This window comes from Pinus tabuliformis, chromosome 4_2 (genome assembly GCF_031772625.1).
Source record: "Pinus tabuliformis cultivar Carrire ecotype Pingquan chromosome 4_2, CPIR1, whole genome shotgun sequence".
NCBI lineage: Eukaryota > Viridiplantae > Streptophyta > Pinopsida > Pinales > Pinaceae > Pinus > Pinus tabuliformis.
This window is the reverse complement of record NC_142304.1, coordinates 328,162,887-328,178,679: the sequence shown is the minus strand read 5'-3', so window position 1 is coordinate 328,178,679 and position 15,793 is coordinate 328,162,887. Positions and strand designations below refer to the sequence as shown.

Below are 15,793 nucleotides of genomic sequence, written 5' to 3'. Positions count from 1 at the left end.
TTTTTTTTTAATTATCAAGATGTGCACTTTAGCATTTGTGTTTCTAGTCTTGAGTAGATTTGAAATGAAAAATTTACACCAAATATTTTTTAAGAAACCCTTAGATAGTTACATTTATTTGTCTTATTAATTTTTTGAATTCCAAATAATTTTAAATAGTAATTTTAAAAAGAGTTCATGCATTTTCATATGCAATTTTAAATTTTTAATATCTACATGTACATGTGTTGTACAGGGCATCCACGAGGGCGCAATGCAGGGGGAACACCACAAGGTATTGCATGGAATTTGAAACCTTTTATAATTTTGTTTTCATGATAAAATTCTCATTTAATTTTAATACATTAATTTTTTATTTAAAAGTACAAAATCTTATGTATATATGCATATTAGACATGTTGTGTAGGGACCCATGAGGATGAGGATGATGATACGACAAGGATGATTGTAGATCGTAGATTTTAGCAAGATTCTCTTTGATGCATATTTTTATTTGACAATCTTTTTATTATATTTACTTTTATCATGATATAAATTTTGGACATATTTTGAATATAAATTTTTATTATGAATCAATACCTTTGATGTGTATTTTTATTGACAGTTTGTTTATTATATTTACTTTTATCATGATATAAATTTTGGACATTTTAAATATAACTCTTTATTATGAATTGATCTTTAATATGAAAATTTTGTATTTTATACATTTTGCATGATGATTCTTATAATGTTAGTAGAAGATAATATGCATTTGGGTTGATTGTTAGGTTTGGTCAAATTGTTTAATGAATAGTAAAATTTCAAATTATAAAACATGGTACATTTTGCATTCGTGAATCTTATCATGGCGTAGATGTCTAAAACAATCATAACTTAAAATTTCATTATAAAACATGGTATACATTTTTCATTCATGAATAGATCATCATCTTGTATAGAAGAGCTACTATGGATGTGGGTTGATACTTAACTTTTAATATAAAGTTGTTCAAAGAAAAAATACTATAAAATTGCATTATAAAACATGGTACATTTTACATGATGCATGGTTTGATGCTTAAAGGTTTTACATTTAAGTTCATGAATATGAAGCAATGAAAGTAAATTTGCATTTAGTTGGTACTTTGTATGGCTCACATATGTAGAGTTTTAGAACCCAACTTTTGATACCCTTTGTAATAGTTACAGTTTCCCCATACCAACTTTTCAAGTGATGTATGTTTCAAGTTAAATGATAAGTAGAATGCATATAGTTAAAATGTGGATAAGTAGAATGCATCAAAATTGTGAACAAATGTAGTCACATATAAGTCACATTTTGGATGCCATTATTACCCACCAAAGTTCTCATTGATCAACCTTTTCTTGGTTGTTCTAGTTAACTTCCAACTCTTTGTTTGATGTAAGGTTTCAAGTTATAGTTTGTGAGTTTAATCAACAATCAACATTATAAAACATGGTACATTTTGCATGATGCATGGTTTGATGCTTAAAGGTTTTACATTTAAGTTCATGAATATGAAGCAATGAAAGTAAATTTGCATTTAGTTGGTACTTTGTATGGATCACATATGTAGAGTTTTATAAACCAAATTTTGATACCCTTTGTAATAGTTACAGTTTCCCCATACCAAATTTTCAAGTGATGTACTTTTCAATTTAAATGATAAATATCATGCATATAGTTAAAATGTGGATAAGTGGAATGCATCAAAATTGTGAACAAATGTAGTCACATATAAGTCACATTTTGGATGCCATTATTACCCACCAAAGTTCTCATTGATCAACATTTGCTTGGTTGTTCTAGTTAACTTCCAACTCTTTGTTTGATGTAAGGTTTCAAGTTATAGTTTGTGAGTTTAATCAACAACCAACATTATAAAACATGGTACATTTTGTATGATGCATGGTTTGATGCTTAAAGGTTTTACATTTAAGTTCATGAATATGAAGCAATGAAAGTAAATTTGCATTTAGTTGGTACTTTGTATGGCTCACATATGTAGAGTTTTAGAACCCAACTTTTGATACCCTTTGTAATAGTTATAGTTTCCCCATACCAAATTTTTAAGTGATGTGGGTTTCAAGTTAAATGATAAGTAGAATGCATATAGTTAAAATGTGGATAAGTAGAATGAATCAAAATTGTGAAGAAATGTAGTCACATATAAGTCACATTTTGGATACCATTATTACCCACCAAAGCTCTCATTGATCAACCTTTTCTTGGTTTTTCTAATAAACTTCCAACTCTTTGTTGGATGTAAGGTTTCAAGTTATAGTTTGTGAGTTTAATCAACAATAAACATTATAAAACATGGTACATTTTGCATGATGCTTAAAGGTTTTACATTTAAGTTCATGAATATGAAGCAATGAGAGTAAATTTGCATTTAGTTGGTACTTTGTATGGCTCACATATGTAGAGTTTTATAACTAAACTTTTGATACCCTTTGTAATAGTTATAGTTTCCCCATACCAAATTTTCAAGTGATGTATTTTTCAAGTTAAATGATAAGTAGAATGCATCAAAATTGTGAACAAATCTATTCACATATAAGTCACATTTTGGATGCCATTATTACCCACCAAAATTATCATTGATCAACCTTTGCTTGGTTGTTCTAGTTAACTTCCAAAACTTTTTTTGATGTAAGGCTTCAAGTTAAAGTTTGTGAGTTTAATCAACAATCAACATTATAAAATGTGGTATATTTGCATGATGCATGGTTTGATGCTTAAATATTTTACATTTAATTTCATGAATATGAAGCAATGAAAGTATATTTGCATTTAGTTGGTACTTTGTATGGATTACATATGTAGAGTTTTAGAACCCAACTTTTGATACCCTTTGTAATAGTTACAGTTTCCCCATACCAGGTTTTTAGGTGATTTATGTTTCAAGTTAAATGATAAGTAGAATGCATCAAGTGATAAGTAGAATGCATATAGTTAAAATGTGGATAAGTAGAATGCATCAAAATTGTGAACATAGTCACATATAAGTCACATTTTGGATGCCATTATTACCCACCAAAGTTCTCATTGTGTAACAACCCTGGTTAAAAATTCATGTAAAACAAAATATAAGACCAAGGTCATGGGACACATATTCCAAGCTGAATGGTGGGCAAAACATCCTAGTGTGGGTGTCATTTAGGTTTATTATGGCCAAAGGAAAATGACAAAGGCTTTGGAAAGGAAAGAGGCAATAATCGGCATTTTATTTACGAAAATAAAGGAAATTAGGAGAAAATGAAGGTGAAAGGTCATAGGTTGCATGTGAGGAGGAAAATGAAGGAAAATAATGGAAAATGAAGAAAATAGAGACCTCATTAATAAAAAGGCTTATGAGGATCAATTGGTAGTTTTTTCTCAAAATTTTGTCAGTTCAATTTTGGAGCTCTCTCTCTATTTTCTCTCTCTCACACTCCTAGACACTTAGAGTTTCCTTGGAGCACTTCAACATTGAATCAAGAAAAACAAAGAAGGCAAGAGGAAGAAAAGATCAAGCAAGGAAGAGTAGGATCTATAAGATACAACGAGATTATTTGCAGGTATTGATTTTCATGTGTTTTTTCCTTGCTATATTTAGCATGCATGGTTATGCATGTGTGTTCTTGGTTCTCTTATTGTCATGGGCATGGGTTTTTCCAGTTGTGATAGTGTTTTTTAGTCTATCCTTTCCATTTCCAAATAGCCATGGTGTGGTGGGTTCTTTTGTATGTGGTTGAGCTGGATTTTCGAATGGACTATAAGTTGAGTGGGGTGGTCCCAGGATTATTCATAAGGCCTAGGAATCTCAAGATGGGATACACGATAAATCCTGAATATGAACACCTCGACTGAGCCTAGGAATCCCTTGACCAATGAATGGTGAGATACACGGTAAAGCTCAGTGGTGTGTACCCTTGATTGGGCCTAGGAATCCCTGGATGGGATGCATGGTAAAGCTAGAGGGTGGAGACCTCGTAGGCCTAGGAATCCCTTGACCGATAATGACGGGATACACGGTAAAGTCGAGAGGTTGGGATGCAAAAATCCCTCATAGTGTATGTGGAGAGATTCAGTGGCATCCATGCTTTTTTTGGCCTAGTGATATGGTAAGGATTGCAGTAAATCTTGACATTGTATGTTTATTGTTTATGTCCTAGTAATCTGGTGGGGATTGCGATCAAGCCTATTTATATTGTTTAGGGTGATGTGGTATAGCCTTGGGAAGCCCTGGTTGATTTTGGTTATAATTCTCACGTTCATTCTTGGAATGTGGCACGGGGGTGAGTGGTTGAAAGAAAGATTTGATTCAACCAATATATGGTCGGGTGGCAAGTGGAAGTCTTGAACCTAGTTGGCTTAATAATTCATTAATGAGAACTATCTATCCTTGGTATTTTATGAGTGAATGTACTAATTCATATGAGGCATTTATGGCTGATGTATCTGATGAGCCCCAATTTTTGGTAACAATTTGGGCTCATTTGGCCTACTTACCATGCTCAACCCTTCATCTTTTATCACTTATGCATCATTTCTTAGTATATTCGTGTTATTTGTAGGAAGAAGGGCAGGCATTATATCTATGTGGCTAATACATGATGATTTCAGGTTTTTTGGCATTAAAGGGAGCAAAGACCACGCAGATGGAGACAAGGAGACAGCAAAGGTGGCATTGCGGGTTTATAGGGAGGTTGTCCACAGTCTTGAATGACCTTCCTCATGATCTCCACCCTAACTCCGAGCTCCAACAACTATCCCCACCGAGCTAGAAGGCAGCCAACGGATTCTACAGGAACAACAATTTACTTTTAGTTGGACAGCCAAGCTCCACTAATTGAGGAAGCCAGCTTGATCCTCATCATGTATAAATATTGAGGCCGTAGCCTTTGATAGGAGCTTTTTGAACTTTTGAACTACTGTTGCAATTTCTGAGTACGAGCTACAACTCGGTTTTTGCTTTTTGTAAGCTAGTTTTGGCATGATGTTAGACTCATGATTATGATCTTTTAATAAAGGCAGGTAGCTTTGGATTCAATTCTGAGTTCTTAAGGTAGCTATAGCTCTCAGGTTAGGGCCCAACCTGAGAGCAATAGACCTCATTTCCCTTGTATTGTTACTTGTCTTTCCTTTCAACACTTCATTTCTTTGTTTTGACATGCATTTGAAAAACACAGTCTGCTGATTTAATTTCTTTAATGTGATTGAGTAGGATTAGTTTATGGTTAAAGTGCTTTCAGCAGCTTAGATTAGAGTAGGAGGATTGTAATTCATCAGAGCTCCAAGAAAAGGTTGATAGTGCACTCGCTGCCATCTCTGTTTAGAGATTGGGGGTGTGGACCGTACCAACCACCAAAAAACACAGTCTTATACGTTCATGCACGCTGCAACACAATCATTTCAGTCATAAAACCGTCCATGCATTCTGATCTTGAGCAATACTTCTTCGTTCCAACACCATGCATGATTTCTCTCCACAATTTACATTGCTGTTCGTTGGTTTAATAACATAGTTAGGATAGGTTGATGAATTCTTGGTTTTTTGCAAGACATAGAGGATTTGTTTCTTTTACACTGCGTAGCATCACTTTATTATTTTCTTCTTCTTCTAAACCGCGCCTAAAGTCATCTACTCATCCTCTGTTCAACTCGTTTTCCTTCCAACCCTTCTACTTTTCACGTAGCTCCATCTTTTTGACCTTTCATTGCTTCCACCCTTCTATCCACCAACCAACTTTACCCACTCTTTCTCCACCTCACCTCTCTGTCCATAGGCCATCTCAAGCTCCTCTTTCATCTTACCTATCCACCCATATAGCTCCTTCACTCCTCCATCACCCAAAACTCCCACTGCAGAACATCCTGTAGAAGTTAGCAGACTTCCTGTAGAAATCCCGAGTTTCCTGTAGGATCCCCTGCAGACATCCTGTAGAAGCCTGCAAACACGGTTGCCAAGCACCTGAACGTTGTGGACTTCTGTGGAATGATGTGATGGATCCCCTGGAACCTCTCAGAGCCCTCCTGACCTTTCCCAAGCCTTCCTCCCTTTGAACTACCCCTGCACAGTCAAGACCTAGTAAGAAGCACAATCACAATAACTCCACCCACTTGAGAAAAAATACAAAAATGAGTTCTCTTCAATGAAAGTAGTTTAAATTCATGCATCTCATCTCACTAGAAGTAATGGCATCATTTCTAGACATTTGCACTCCCACCATTGCATCATAGAGATTAAACTAGTCAGATTAGGGTTTACTAGGGTTTCCATGTTTTGGTTGGCTTTCAGTTCATTCTTGCAAAGTAGGTTACTTTCCTTTGAGATAGCCTTCGTCCATCATTTAGAAAGCTTCTTCTGAGAACACATAGAAGTTGGCTTGAGCCCTAGCGGACTTGTGCCAGCTGACCAAGTGACAGCTGCGACAAGAGCTAGTACTTGTGCATACAGCACCGTCGCTTCCAAGTTTGTTACGAACTACCGGGTTGATAAAATTAGAGATAGGAAGCTCCAGGAGTTGTAGCATTATTGCTACAATACTGGAGCCCACCATCTTTTTGGCGCCGTTGCCGGGGAAGCGTCAGAGTATTAGTAATTGTTGCTTTTCTTATATTTTCTTACTCTTGCTTTCTGCCAAGTAGTTTATTTCATTTCCATTCTGCAAAAGTAGCATAGACATTTCCTGCTTTCATAGATTAGCATTTCAATTCCGCAATTTCAATTTTGCAAGCGTAGATTAGTATTTCAATTCTGCAAGCGTAGACTAGCATTTCCATTCCTGCAATTTCATTTGAGCAAAGTAGATTAGTTCTTTCCTGCTTTCAATTCAATTCTGCATCTTTATTTCAGTAAGATAGTTAGTTGTAGATCAATCTGTTTCAATTTTGCAGGTACCAAAGAAGAAAAAACAAAAGCAATCAAAAAGTCTTTCCATTTCATGCCTCGTAGGAACCGAGATAAAACAGGCAAATTCCTACCCAATACCCCCACCACATCACTGAGTCACCCTTCTCTCTTCTTAGGTGACAGTGATCCAGAAGAACCTATAGGTGAACCTCCTGAGATATACGAAGATCCTATAGCAGAAGAAGAATTAGAGACCATCCCATCTGAAGCTATGGCTGACAATAGAAGAGAAGATGAGAGAATAGAAAGTGCCTTCCCCATCCGAGAAACCAATGCAGACATGAAAATGAAAAATATTAGTCCCTCCGCTCTACCCCACTTCCATGGACTGACTACTGAAGATCCTGATACCTTCCTGTTTGAGTTTGTTGTCCTTTGTAGAACCTATGACTATACTGAAGATGAGCAGAAGCTGAAACTCTTCCCTTCCACTCTTAAGGATGCAGCATTACGCTGGTTCATGGGCTTACCTGGGAATAATATCACCACTTGGGCTCAGATGCAGCAAGCTTTCAATACCAAGTACCAGGATTACTGTAGGTCCAAGGAAACCAAGGGAGAAATCTTTCGGATGATTATGGGAAATGATGAGTCCTTAGAGGATTATGAGGAGAGGTTCCAACTTAGCTATAAGCGGGCCAGGTGCACACTTGACCCTGAATCCCTCAAGTTGGTTCTGCTCCGAGGAGTCCCTGAAGACCTCTTAGATACCCTTCACATGTTAGCTGGGGGGGATATTTACCAACTGCCTTATGAAGACATCAAGACTGTGTTTAGAAATCACTCTAGGGAAGCCCGGAAACAAGGTAGAGGAAACCTTCTCTCAGCTGGTATTCCTTTCTCCAAACATGAGTTTGCAAATCAATTAGAAGATCTTAAGAGTGAGGTGAGACAGACCATTGCCATGCAACTGGACACATTCAGGATCCAGCAGAAGAAGGAAGAAGCTGAGAGAGCCTTGGCTATCTTCTGCCCTAGATGTACAAGGAGACACCCTAAGAACGAATGTCCATTGCATTCGGTTGAAGTGTGTTTCGTTTGTGAGGAGGACCATCCCACAAACCAATGTCCAACCTTACCTGGATTCAAAGCCATGTACCAAGGGACAGAAGCTCCCACTGAACCTCTCTATTTCCTCAACCAAAGGAGGCCACAAGGACCTAGACCTTACCAGCAGGGGATGCAAGGGGCACCCCAAGCTTATTACAGCCCCAACCAATCGACTCCTATGCCTTCCTGGGGTCCCCCTGCTCATCCTTCCTGGTCTATGCCTCCTCCATGGTCTTACCCACCTCAGTACCCCACTCAACCCACTACTCATTCCTATCACTCACATGCCAAGCCACAGCCTCAGTGGAATGCACCTCAGTCGGGGTGGAGGCCCCAGTACAACACTCCTCCCGCCATTTTGCCTCCACCACCAGTTCAACCTCAACCATTACCTCCTGCTCCTCCAAGGCAACCTCAAATGCCTGCTCAACCGAACCTGAACCCCAACAATAGACAGGCCCAGCAGGTATACACTGGGGAAACATCATGTCCTACCTATGCTGTGGAGATCCAGGAGATCAATCTTCGATCTAGAAAGACTCTTCCAGATCGCCAACCTCCTCCCCCAGAGGACGAGGAGGATAAACAGGAAAGTGAACCCAAGGCTATTCCACCCTTTCCTGAGAGACTAACAGCCACCACACAACCCAACCTAGAGGAGGATGAGCTTCTAGGAGAGCTCAAGCAGTTGTGTGTGAAAATACCACTTCTCCAAGCCATCAAGGATGTGCCAATATACAACAAAATGGTTAAGGAAAAGTGTTTTAAACACCCAGGCAAGCGAAAGAGAGATGCTTCAACCATCAATGTCTTAGGACAACTGTCTGATCTTATGTTAGGACAAGTCATCTGCCCAAAGTACCTAGATCCTGGGAGTCCTGTAGTAGATGTCCACATCAATGGCACCATCATACCTCACACCTTGATTGATCTGGGGGCTGCCATTAATGTGATGACCAGGGATACCATGCTCAAACTCAATCTTCAGGGTTCCTTGAGGAAGACCTCGACAATACTGCAACTAGCAAATTGCTCCACTGTGACTCCCGAAGGGATTGTGGAGGATGTCTTGGTCTCTATCGACTCTTGGGAATACCCTGCAGATTTCTTGGTTCTGCAACCCAAGGCAAAGCTTACTGGATATCCTCTCATTTTGGGAAGGCCTTGGTTAGCCACTGCAGATGCTTACATCAGTTGCCGTGCAGGAAACATGACCATCAAAAACGGTCCTATGTCTAAGCAGCTAGTCCTATACCCTCCTGCCCAACCCTCCTTAGAGCATGACTTACCTCTGTGGTTGGAGGAAGGAGAAGAAGATGAGGTGTACTCAGCACCTTTGTGCGCCCTAGATATCGCTAGAAGATACCCCCCAACCGAGGATGACTTGATCGAGACTTTGATCCAGAATCCACCTTCCAGTGCACTATCCTTAGAGAAATTGGTGGAGGATGCCCAAGCCAGCACCTTAGTGGACCTTTGTGCCACCAACCCTGTCACACCTAGAGTCAAGAATGTGGAGTTCGGCCCTGAGAGAACGTTAAAGATCAGCTCCTCCCTATCTCCTTCCCAGGAAAAGGAGCTGTGTAGCCTGTTGGCCAGTCACCTAGATGCTTTTGCTTGGAGCTATAAGGAGATGAAAGGAGTCCATCCCTCGGTCTGTACCCATCATATATACATCAAAGAGGGTTGTAAACCGGTTAGGCAACCTCAGAGGAGAATGAATCCAGCCCTTAAGGACATTGTCAAGGAAGAATTGCAAAAACTGTTGGATTCCGGATTCATTTACCCCATCTCAGATAGTGAATAGGTGTCCCCTTTGGTATTGGTTCCCAAGAAAAATGGGAAGTGGAGAATCTGTGTGGACTACCGAGAACTGAACAAAGCTACCAAGAAAGACCATTTCCCTCTACCTTTCATAGATCAAGTGCTGGATGGACTGGCAGGAAAGAAGTTCTTCTCTTTCCTGGATGGGTTTAGAGGGTACAACCAAATCCAAATCAGCACGGAAGACCAAGATAAGACCACCTTCACTTGTCCTTGGGGTACCTTTGCCTACCGAGTCCTTCCCTTTGGGCTATGCAATGCTCCTGCTACCTTCCAGAGAGTTGTCTTAAGCATCTTCTCGGAGCTGGTCCATGATGCAGTGGAAATCTATATGGATGACTTCACTCCTTATGGGTCCAACTTCCAGGAAGCATTGTCCAATCTAGGAAAGGTCCTAACCAAATGCATTGAGATGAACTTGTCCCTTAGTCCTGAAAAATGTGAATTCCTGATGACTGAAGGGACTGTGCTAGGCCATACCATTTCTTGCCAAGGGTTACAAGTGGATCCTAACAAAATTGCTCTCATCAAGAAGGTTCCACCTCCTCAAAAGGTAAGGGATGTTCGGAGTTTCTTAGGATTAGCAGGGTATTACCGGAGATTCATTAAAGACTTCAGCAAGCTAGCCTCGCCATTGTTTGGCATGTTGGCAAAAGATGTGGAGTTTAAGTGGACTGACGATTGTCAGAGGAGTTTGAATGAATTAAAGGACAAGTTGGTGTCAGCCCCAATCTTGAGAGGTCCAAACTGGGCCCTACCTTTCCACATCCACACTGATGCCTCGAACAAAGCCATAGGTGCAGCTTTAGGACAAGTTGAGCAGAAACTTCCATATGCCATTTACTTTGTTAGCAAAAACTTGTCCAAAGCCGAGCTGAATTACACTGTAACCGAGAAAGAATTTTTGGCTGTGGTCCATGCATTGAACAAGTTCCGACATTATATTACTGGCTATCAAACCTTTGTACATACAGATCATGCTGCAATTAGATATTTAATGAATAAACCAGATGTGAATGCTCGTATTATTAGATGGTTACTTTTGTTGCAGCAATTTGATTTGACCATTGTTGACAAACCAGGTAAAGAAAATGTTGTTGCTGACTTTTTATCTAGATTGGATTTGTCTGCAGATGAGGATGGAACAGTGGATGACCAGATGCCCGATGAACATCTGTTTGCTATCTCAGCACTCTCTCCATGGTTTGCTGATATAGCAAACTACCTTGTTTTAGCACAGTTCCCTCCGCACCTATCTTCAAGAGAGAAGAGCAGAATCATCAGAAAAAAGTGCCTCATTTACTTGGATCGGGGGCAACCTGTTCAAGCTTGGCCCTGATCAGATCTTAAGGCGTTGTGTAAGGGAGGAGGAAGTCCTTGATATCCTCCTCACCTGTCATGATGGGCCTTGTGGAGGACATTTTGCAGCAAGGAGGACTGCCTTCAAAATCCTGCAGGCAGGCTACTATTGGCCCACACTTCATCAAGATGTCAGAAGATATATCAGCCAATGTGACCAATGCCAAAGAATGGGTAAACCGACTCAAAGGGATGAGATGCCTCTCCAACCTCAAGTGACTCTTGAGCCATTTGAGAAGTGGGGTATGGACTTTGTGGGTCCAATCAACCCTCCTTCGAGGCAAAGGTCTTACATCATTGTGTGTACTGACTACCTGACAAAGTGGGTAGAGACTAAAGAAATCAAAGCAGCAACAGAAGAGAAGGTGGCCGAGTTCTTAAGAGAAAACATCTTCTACAAGTTTGGCTACCCAAGAGAGCTGGTCACCGATCAAGGGAGCCAGTTCACATCCAACCTGGTTGAAGACTTACTAGCTCATCACAAGATCAAGCATAGGACTTCCACCCCCTATCACCCTCAAGCAAATGGGCAGGTGGAAGTCACCAATAGAGCATTAGAAGGGATCTTGACTAAGGTGGTGAGCAGCAGTAGAAAGGACTGGGCAGATCGCCTGGTTGAGGCCATATGGGCTTACAACACAACCTAGAAGACCACCACCGGCTTCACACCTTATGAGCTGGTCTATGGGAAGAAAGCTTTGCTGTCCATTGAATTTGAATACAACACTTTGAGGATGGCAGCTCAGCTGGACCTAGATCTCAGCCATGCACAGCAAGAAAGGTTATTGCAGCTAAATGGACTGGACGAGCACCGGATGCAGGCCCTCCTTCACTCGGAAGTGGTTCAACTTCAGAGAAAGGTGTGGCATGACCAACACCTCCATGACAAGCAACTCCATTCGGGAGATTGGGCCTTGTTGTATGACTCCAGATACAAAGATTTCAAGGGGAAGCTGAGAACCAGATGGCTAGGACCATATGCAGTGGAAGAATGTCATGACAATGGATCTGTTCTTATTCGGACCATTGATGAGGAAGCCATCCGCATGCTTGTCAATGGGCATCGATTGAAGATCTACAGGAAACCTCTCTCAAGACAAGAGTTCGTCAAAACTATGGAGAAATCTGTATTGGTCATAGAGAAGGGTTCTGCCTCTACTTTGGGCGTACCCTGAAAGATTTAAAAATAAATAAATAAATAAATAATAAAGATCCTTGGGTGAAAACCTTTCTGAGGCTCCCAAGGCAGGTGGTAGGGGTGAAAACCTCATTGAGGCGCCCCTATTGTCTTTCAAAAAAAAAAAAAAAAGAGAGATTTGAAAAGATCCTTGAGTGAAAACCTCTCTGAGGCGCTTAAGGCAGATGGCAAGGGTGAAAACCTCATTGAGGCGCCCCTGTTATCTTTCAAAAAAAAAAAAAAAAAAAAAACAATAAGCAAAAAGATAGGGACAGCAAGTTCATAATGTGAAAATGCATGCAGGTTGCAGGTGTTCTATGAAGAAGAGGAGGTCTTAATGCAAAGCCAAAGATCCTTATCATGCTGCCAGGGGACCTCACCAGCACCTCCTCCAAGAATATTCAGTTCCTCCAAGGTATGTGCACAATTTCACCATGGCTTGAGTTTCTATAGGAAGATGCAGACTTTCTACAGGAAGGTGCAGACCCTCTACAGGAAACGCAACCTTTCTACAGGAAGTTCTGTATTTCTACAGGAAACTTCCTGTAGAAGTTCGGGACGGCCCAGAATTCATTTTATGAGGAGATCTAACGACTAAGGATCGGTTTGGATGCATGCAAGCTACTGTTGTCACCCTTGCACACTGCTGTCACCTCGTTCTACCGTCCTTGTCGACATGCAATAAAGTTACCTGCACCAGCAAAGCAGATCGTTGAGTTATTAAAGAGAAAGCAATTTTTAAGATAAAAAAATGCTGAGATGTCATACCATATCCATCCCAGCCGTCCATGAGCTCTGTGAGCATGATCGTGGGGCCATTGCCTTCGTCGTGCAGCATGCACCCTAGGAGGAAGAAACTGTTATAGGACATCCTATAGGAGTCCCGTAACAGTTAAGCCCGCTAGAGTGCACGCCATATACAAGGAAAACGCAGGCGCATGCAGCTGAAGCATCCAATCCATCGTCAGCGGCCTATGAATGTGAACCTCCGGGCCTGTGCAAATCAAGCAGCAACAACCAAATCCACTCATCGTCGTCCAAGGGCCTGAACAATCGTGTTGCGGCCGCACAGGTAAGTGTCTCGACCCTTTCTTCCAACGAATTGCATGAATTTTACTTTGAAAATGTTTGCAAAGTGTGAAATGGATGGGTTGAGCGGTGGTATGGTCAATCGATTGGCCACGTCGACCAGTCAGCTGGTCGAGCTGGATGTGTGAATGGTGGCCGTGAAAAAACGGGCAGTGGACACGTGAGAACCGTCCACTCGGGGAGAAACGAGTTCTAACGAGAATGGCGGCGGCGGATCTATGGGGAATGATGCGGCAGTAAGTAAACGTGCAGAAGAATGATGGTGTGATGTCGACCAACGGTCCGGCAGGGACAGCTCACCCCCGCGCCATGGATTCCGCCGATTCAAATCTAATCGGCTAGATTATCAACCTCATGCATTTATCATTCACCGTTTGTGACTCGAGTGATCATCTGGATCCCTCTGCAGTTCGATACTCTGAGTCTTTGGCCATCAGAACGCCTGTGAAGCTACAGCAAGAGCGCAGACCCACTGCAGTATTCCCCGGAAATCGCGCGCTGCTCCTACAGGAAAGCTATTTCTACAGGAAGGCAGGTTCCTCACATCAAAAGGTGGCGGATTAAAAAGGTAAACTTGAACTCCCCATGCAATTGGCTTTTTAAGGTGGCAGAATCGTCGTCTACAGTCTGGTCGTAGAAAATTGTTGCAATTGTTGTCTGTTGTGCATAAACTGTCATTCTATAGGATGTCAGTGTAATTAAAGGTGTGTTAAGGTCCTCAGAGATAAGCTTCGTGGATTTTGTGCATAACAAAAGCGTAATTCTACGCTCTGTCTCAGTAGACCAAACTTCTTCTGCGTTCGCCACCTCTAGTTAAAGCAACAGTTTTTATCATGCCGGGCGGGTTCATTAGAAGGGAACCCACTGATTCAACAAAGTTAAGAGAAAATCCGGAGGTGGTGGAGCTCTTCACACGAGCACAATGGATAGCCTTCTGTGACAAATTGCAGGGTTATGACGACGAAGTGGCAGAAGAGTTTTTGCAGGCTCTGAGGTCGAAATCCAAAACATTGGCCACCGTGAACTTCAGGGGCCTAAGCCTCAAGATCACCCCGCAATATATCAGTCGAATTACTGAACTTCCAATGGGTTTGCCATGGGATAAGGAAGAAAGGAAGTTGAGCCAACAGGCCAAGAAAGAATTCTTTCCCCCAGAGGAGGAATTCTCGGAGGACAAAAATGGGGTCCGTAGAACCAGTTTGCTGCCACCATGGAATGAAGTTAGCCTGCAGATCATGAAGTATATAACCTGCGAAGGCCGTTTTAGCATTGTGTACAGGTATCACTTTCGGTTGCTCACTGAATTGAGGCACCAGATTGATCTTCCTGCAGAAAATAAACTGAGCAACCCTTATTTCCTGCTACAGTCTCTAATTGAGTGTGCCACAAAGTTAAAAGAAGGCATACCAGACCAGGTAGCCCACCATGGATTGATCAAACTTCTCGTGGAGGATGCGCTTCATTCATACAAGGTTCCTCTCTCATGGGAAGCATTCAGAAATTTGACAAGAGATGGAGACATAAGGATGTTGACTGAAGAAAGCGGTTCCTCCAGTAGTGAGGAGAAGGAATCAGTGGCCGTGGGAAAGAAAGAAACAGGCCAGAAGACCCCGACCACAGTGCAGAAGAAAGAGCAAAAGAAGAAGCATGAGAAAAAGGATGACAAAGAAAAAGATGACACAACCATCTTGACAGCAAGAGAGAAAAGGTTGCAAGGCAGAGTGGACAAGGCTGAGAAGGTCCACGTCAGCAAGAGTGCCTCGACAGCGACCGCAACCAAGTCAAAAAGCAAAACCCATGCAGCAAAGCAAACCAAGGCGGCAACACCTGTTTCTACAGGAAAGCCGAAACCGGCTTCTACAGGAAGCCCAAAATTAACAGAAAAAGGGTCTTCTACAGGAAGCCCGAAATTGACTAAAACAGGGTCTTCTACAGGAAGCCCTGACAAAGTGAAACCCAAGGAGAAGAAAGTTGATATTCATGAAAGGGAGGCAGCAGCAGTGCTGGCCGGTCTCAACACACCTCCTAAGCCAAAGGAGAAGAGAAAGAGGGAGACCCCTCTATACTTTAAAGCTCGAAGAAGTGTGAGAATAAAGACGGGCAAGCCACAGCCTACATCCAGTAGCCAAATCACTACAGGGGATGCCCCTACGTCACCCAGTGAGAGGTCCCCCTCGAAGACATCGGTCACCTACGAGAGGGGGAGCCCAAAAACAAATACCTGGAAGGAAAAGTTAGACCAATCGGCTTCAAAAGCCCGGCTCAAGGTCAAGGAAACAAAGAAGAGGGAAGGAGTGGCACCCTCATCACCACCAAGGGCAGAACAGGCAGAGCCACCAAGGGAAGAACAGGCAGAGCCACCAAGGGTAGGAAAGAAAGAGCGTATTCC

At 41.7% G+C, this 15,793-nt stretch overlaps 1 long non-coding RNA gene across 1 annotated transcript in view; it reads left to right on the top strand.

Annotated features, from left to right (window-relative positions):
* The window catches only part of LOC149169282 (uncharacterized), a 48,445-nt gene extending 48,171 nt beyond the window's left edge, over window positions 1-274 (top strand). The window contains exon 3 of the long non-coding RNA XR_016259378.1: window positions 236-274. This is a non-coding gene — a long non-coding RNA (uncharacterized LOC149169282). The remainder of the gene's footprint in view (window positions 1-235) is intronic.
* The last annotated feature ends 15,519 nt before the right edge of the window (window positions 275-15,793 follow it).